The sequence below is a fragment of the Olea europaea genome, chromosome 12, assembly GCF_002742605.1.
Source record: "Olea europaea var. sylvestris chromosome 12, O_europaea_v1, whole genome shotgun sequence".
NCBI classification, from domain to species: domain Eukaryota; kingdom Viridiplantae; phylum Streptophyta; class Magnoliopsida; order Lamiales; family Oleaceae; genus Olea; species Olea europaea.
Window position 1 is genome coordinate 15,028,185 of NC_036248.1, and position 7,014 is coordinate 15,035,198.

General features: G+C 31.8%; 1 long non-coding RNA gene across 1 annotated transcript; it reads left to right on the forward strand.

The window, feature by feature from the left end:
* Positions 1–424: 424 nt before the first annotated feature.
* Positions 425–1,286, forward strand: LOC111405821. The gene is made up of 2 exons (XR_002704889.1): positions 425–734; positions 847–1,286. It is a non-coding gene; the product is annotated as an uncharacterized LOC111405821 (long non-coding RNA).
* Positions 1,287–7,014: the final 5,728 nt, after the last annotated feature.

Here is a 7,014-nt window from a genome sequence, read left to right on the forward strand (position 1 = left end):
TAGCAGATCATCACCATTGGTGAAATCACTTTGGAATCACTTTGAATGAGTGTTCCACACCTCGCATGATGTGGTGGTGGACTTTCCGAAATGGTTGAGATAGGGGCGTAACAGTTGGCATGCTATATCTATATAAAACATTGATTTTTTAATATAAAATTTTATATATATAAATTAGGATTCTAAAATATTTTTTTAATTAAAATTGAGATGTTTTAAAGATAATTGTTAATTCTTATTTATTTTAAACTAAAATGAATTATATTCTTTAATTCTATTTATAAGTTATCAACTTATCCTAGCTCATTTAAAATATTGATTTTTAATGGAAATAGGTGTATTCTATTCTTATTATTATTATTTTAGTGGGTATTCTTTTAAATAGGATATTAATAACATCCTAACCGTTTAACTAGTATTCTACTTCCTTTACTGTCCAGACCATAATCCCATAGAATTCCTTTTTGCCTATCGAACTCTGTCCTACCTTAAATGCTATTTTTACTGAATCTTTCCGAAATTCTGTGTTAATCTTACCCCTAAAATCCTCAAATCTTTCGAAGCACAGAGAGAGCCGATTTACTTCCGCAATTATTTATGTATCGATACACTTAACAAAGTAAAGTGTAATTTATTCTTGATTTATTTTCGAGCCCAACAGGTTTGATATAGGGGTTTTCCAATCGATTCAGAAAAAGCTAGAGAGAATGGCGAGTCCTGTCAACGTTACTCAAGTAATCGAATTTAATTCAAAGGAAAATTGTATGTATATGTGCATGCATGTTATGTAATCGTTTTATTAAATTTTTGCAGTCTTGAGATTGATTTGTTCCTTTGGATGATTAGGTGGGATCGTATTTTGTTCGGCAGTATTATCAGGCGTTTCATCAACAAAGGGATATTGTGCATCAGTTTATTGTTGACAGTTCTATGATTAGAATCGATGGGGATTCAAGTGAATCCTTTTCGGGAAGGGCAATGAGTATCTTTTCGAAATACGAATTTTGATTTTGGATTTCAATTATTTCTTGTTAGATCGGATTAAGGTTATCGTATTGATTCAGTTACAATATTTGTCATGACAGAAATAATATAGGGTCATGACTCATGAATGCTTAATGTTTTTCATTATTATTAACAGATATCATCACTTAAATCAATGCGCTCCTCAATTCACATATTAATGGACGCAAGGACCCACTGCTACCTAAACCGTTAATAATCTTTAGTAATGATGATTATCATCATTTGTCACGAATGCAATAAACTTAATGTCATTTGGGTAATTTTTTCAGCGTGTTTTTGCTTCACTTTCTTTATATACTTGTAATTCCTGTCGTTTAACATTATCGTTAGGCATATTTTTGGCTATGAAATTTCAAGAGCAAAATAAATTACCATTAAAGTAGTTGCAATGAATCATTAAGCATAACAAATTGGGTTTGCATGGAATTCCATGTGTTAATATGTTCAACAAATCTTAGTTACTAGTGAAGTAACCTTTTGAACGTAGTTCCTCGTTATTACCATGCTTGTTAATCATTGATACTTCTTTGTAATTTACTTGCTGCATGATACATTAACAAATAAACAAGCAAGTCTTTCCTTCTTTATGTTTTTCTTTCCCTACTTTATGGATAAGTTTTTTATTTTTCAAGAGATATATTTATGATTCTGTCTGCAAGTACTTATACTATAAGAATCTTGCTCCCTGATTTTTTACCCTTCCATATTTTCTGTTCTTAGTCTAACAATCTGTTCTTAGACTTGTATTCAAGGGACAGTCATCCAACCATAAGAAAAAATAAAGAAAGAGAAAAAAAGAAAAATGAAGTGCCACATTTTTTGCACAGGACTTTTACAGATAGAAAGTCTCAATGAATTCATGTAGTAAGTGGTTTGAATGCATAAAACAAATGGGTAGGCCTTAGAATATTTCGTATTATGATTATTTTGCCACTGTTTCAAGATGAAGTGCTCTCTTATATCCAATTATTCAAGGGTCTTTGTATCCTAAAAGAACCATCTCGTCTTTTACTATCCTTTATAGATATTATTATCGTGACATGAGGATTTCTACCCCAACATGTTGCAGCTTAGAATAAGCAACAAGTTTTCTACTCTTTCTCATGCCGCTAGCTAATGGATTCATGGACCAGTCATGTTTGGATGAAGTTTCTGCATAGGCTTTTGATGTTATGACTTTTAATTTGTGCTCTGGGAATTGTTGTACTCTGTTTAAGAAGAATAATTAACATTCTATCTATATTTTCATCATCCAAACAACAATAAAAGGAAATATTAGTCATTTCGTCAATATTAAATTGTTGGCCTACGGTTGACTTCTCGTTTTGATTATAACAAACATATTTTATTTAACAATTGTGTTTAAGTAATTATAGAAGTTTACGATAAGCGGAGCTCTTACAAGTTTGGACAAAGTGGAAATCAAGTTACATATCAAGACTACGATCACTTCAAGAAGAAATTAGAAGAAAATATATTTAGACACCTTGATTTCAAATGTTAAGGTAAAACACTTTAGTATTTGGCATATACGTCATTTGAAACTCAAGCAACGTTTCTTCGCACGACAAACACGATTTTTGCATAAAGAAAAGCACGAACCTATTACATACTTTTAGACATGTCAAAAAGTCCATAAAACATATTAGAAACATCCTTCACGAGTTTACATTTTGCCACATCATTTAAAGAAGGAAAAATCCAAAAATATGCCGATCTAGAGGACGCATCCGGTAGCTCTACCGGACGAGTCTGGTAATTCTAGCGGACGTCCGGTATGACAGGTTTGTCCAACGGTCAAGAAATCGAACGTTCTAACTTCTGAACAAAAAATGGTTAGTTGACCATCTGGTATGATAGCGGACGTCCGATAGCTTCGTCCGGTAGAACAGAACTTTTGACCGTTTTTATTGCTATAAATACTAGATCACTTTGCATTCAATGAGGGACTTTACATGAGCATTTAAAGTGAGACATCATTAATCTATCACCTATATACATCTATTTTTTCAATCTATTTATTAGAAAAACATTTGATTGATCCAACTTTTGAAAATCATTCTTATCAAAGTGTTTTTCTTTTATAACACTTGAGCTTCAATCGTTGCTATCTACTAAAGTGTTAGCCATCTTCTCTTGTTGTATTCAACTTCAATTATATCATTTATTGCAAGAGAAATTTTCACTTGTATACTCCTTATCTTTCAAACTTGTGGGTCGAGTTGAAGTCCCGAAAATTTCAACATTGTAAAGGAATGGTGCTCCTTGTTTGTAAGTCACCGAAAGCGTTGTAAGAAGGTTGGATTGCACCATAAGTCAATCAATATAGTGAAAAAGGGCTTGCTCGTGACAGAGAGTTTGGTAACGGGGAACGTAGATCGTGATTGAATTGAACCTCCTTATTGCATCGTTTGCACTCTCTTTTCCATTCCTCTTATTACTTTTGTGTTATCTTGTTTATTCATAGTTATTTGTTTAAATTTGCGCTTATATTCGAAAAAGGATCGAATAACCAATTCACCCCCCTCTTGGTTAATTGTCTTGGGCTTTCAATTGGTATTTGAACTTGATACTCCTTTTTTTTTTTTTTTTTTTTTTTAATTCTACAATCTTGAGTAATGGCTAACCAAGTTTTTCAAAATAGTGAGGGGCACTCTACAAACCGACCGCCATTCTTTAATGGTACCCATTATAACTATTGGAAGGTTAGGATGATGATATATGTTCAATCTATTGATTACAATATTTGGGAAGTCATTGAATATGGTCCATATGCTCCCACTAAAACTATTAAGGTAGATAGTAGACCGACCAAACTCTTCCCAAATCTAGAGAAGAATATGATGATGAAGATAAGAGAAAACTATCATTAAATGCCAAGGCTGAAAATCTATTTTATTGTGTACTTGATAGAAATGAATTTAATCGAATTAGTACATGTGATTCGGCATATGATATTTGGCATGTTCTTGAAGTCACTCATGTTGACACAAGTAAAGTTAAGGAAACAAAGATAAATATGCTAGTTAAAGAATTTGAAAATTTCTTTATGAAACAAAATGAGCCTATTGTTGATATGATTACTCGTTTTACTGATAATGTAAATGGTCTTAAAGGTTTTGATCTTAAATTTACTAACGGTGAACTTGTGAGCAAAATGCTTAGATCCTTATCAGAGGAATGGAGTCCATTGAGGATGTTGATCGAGAATACTAAGAATGTAAGTACATATCCTTTTGAATAGCTCTACGGCACATTAATGACCTATGAGCTAAATAATGACGAGGTTAAGGAGAAAACGAGAAAAAGCAAGGAGGAATCAAAGGAACCTCCTAAACGACAAATTGCATTAAAATCGGCAATTGAAGAAGGAACATCAAATGAAAATATAAGCGATGAAGAACTTGATGATTTGGTCCTTCTTGTCAAAAAATGGAAGAGCTTTCGTAATAATCTAAGATTCCAAAAGAAAGAAGAAAAAGGGGAAGATAGGAACAAAAAGATTATTTGTTATGATTGTGACAAGCCGGGTCACAAGAGAATCTAGTGTCCAAACAAAAAGAAAAATTTTAAAAAAAAGGCACTCTAAGCCACATGGGATGATAGCGACGACGAAGAACAAAATGGAAATAGTCAAGATGAAGTGGCAAATATGTGCTTCATGGCAATCGAAGACGAGGTATGTTCTTATGACGAGCTCTCAATTTCTTATGATGAAATGTTTGAAAAATTTGAAAAACTCGCTTTAAATCATGTTATTCTTAAAAAGAAAAACTCTATTTTAAAAGAAGAAATTAAGAAAATTTTCGAAAAGCAAAGAGAGAATATTGATCATGACCTTTTAATAAAAGAAAACATTTCTTTGAAAGAAAAGGTAAATGATTTAACACAAATTATCCATAAGTTTATCGAAGGTAAGAAAAATTTTGATTTAATGCTCGGGAGTCAAAAGTGTGTTTTTGATAAAGTAGGAATTGGATACAAACCCTCTTTAAAACAAGAATCACTCAAAAATATGTTCGTTAAAATTTCAAATATTTCATGTAGCTTTTGTAATAAAAGTGGACATATTGCTTTTAATTGTATAACTAAAAAGAAATTGTTCTTTGAGAACAAATACAAGTGGATAAAGAATCCACAAAAACTAACTATCAAGGACCCAAATTTGTGTGGGTACCAAAAGTCAAAACTTAATTTGTCTTTGTAGGTACTAAAGAAAATAAAAAGTAAATGGTTCTTGGATAGTGGATGCTCGAAGCATATGACCGGAAACCGATCATTATTATCAAACTTCCAAGAGAAGGATGGAGACCATGTAACTTTTGGAGATAACGCCAAGGGTAAAATAATAGGCTTTGGAAACATTGGTAACCACTCTTCCCCTTCTATCGAAAATGTTTTACTTGTTGATAATTTTAAACATAATTTGCTAAGCATTAGTCAATTATGTGACAAAGGTTATAATATAAAATTTCATTCTTCCAAATGCCTTATTAAGGATCTACATCGAAAGAGGTGATTTTTATAGGAAGTCGAAGTAAAGATGTTTATATTATAAACATTGAATTGGAAAATAATGAAAAATGTTTACTTAGCTTGAAAGAAGAATCATGGTTATGACATAGAAGACTTGAACATGTAATCATGGATCTTCATTCAAAAAATTTCAAAAATTGTTTTGTAAAAGGTTTAGCGAATTTAAAATTTGAAAAAGATAAAATTTGTGATGCTTGTCAATTTGGAAAACAAGTAAAAAGTTCTTTCAAACCAAAAATTTACACTTCAACCATAAAACCATTACAACTTCTCCATATGGATCTTTTTGGACCTTCTAGGACGGCTAGTTTAGGAGGTAAACATTATGCTTTTGTTATTGTCTATAATTTTTCAAGATTTACTTGGGTTATATTTTTAAGCTTAAAAGAAGAAGTTTTGAAAACTTTTAAATATTTTTGTAAGAAAGTTGAAAATGAAAAAGGCTATTCCATTTCAACTATTAGAAGTGACCATGGTGGAGAGTTTGATAATGTTGGGTTTGATGATTTTTGTAAAGAACATGGATATGAACATAATTTTTCGGCTCCTAGAACATCTCAACAAAATGGTGTAGTAGAAAGGAAGAATCGCACATTACAAGAAATGACTCGATCTATGTTAAATGAAAATAACTTGCCTAAATTTTTTTGGGCCGAAGCCATTAATACCGCTTGCTACATTATCAATAGAGTATTAGTAAGTAAAAGGAAAACCAAAACTCCTTACGAACTTTGAAAAAATAGAATTCCAAATATTGGTTATTTCAAAGTTTTTGGATGTAAATGTTTTATTTTAAATACAAAAGACAATTTGGGAAAATTCAACTCCAAATCTGATATTGGAATTTTCCTAGGATATTCATCGACTAGCAAAGCATATAGAGTTTTTGACAAACGAACTCTAGTCGTTGAAGAATCCATGCATGTTACTTTTGATGAAACTAACTTATTTGATCGTGAGAAAGGAAGTGATGACGATGTATGTTTGGAAGCTCCTTTCGAACAAATGAAAATTCAAGACCAAAATAAGGAGGCACCAAATGGAGATATAGAAAAGTCAAATGCTCAAGAAAATGAAGAAAGTCAAATCGGAGAACAAAGTGATCCATCGTTACCAAAAGAATGGAGATTTGTTACATCTCATCCCAAAGAGCTAATAATCAGCGATCCATCAAAATGTATCACTACTAGAACCTCTTACAAAAATCATTTTGGTAGTTGTGCATTTATTTCTCAAATCGAACCTAAGAATTTCAATGAAGCCGAGTTTGATGAGTTTTGGATTTTAGCGATGCAAGAAGAATTAAATCAATTTGAAAGAAACCATGTTTGGGACTTAGTCGCTAGACCAAACAATCAAACCGTTATTGGAACAAAATAGGTTTTTAGAAATAAAAAGGATGAAAATGGAATAATTGTGCGAAACAAGGCTAGATTAGTGGCCCAATGTTAC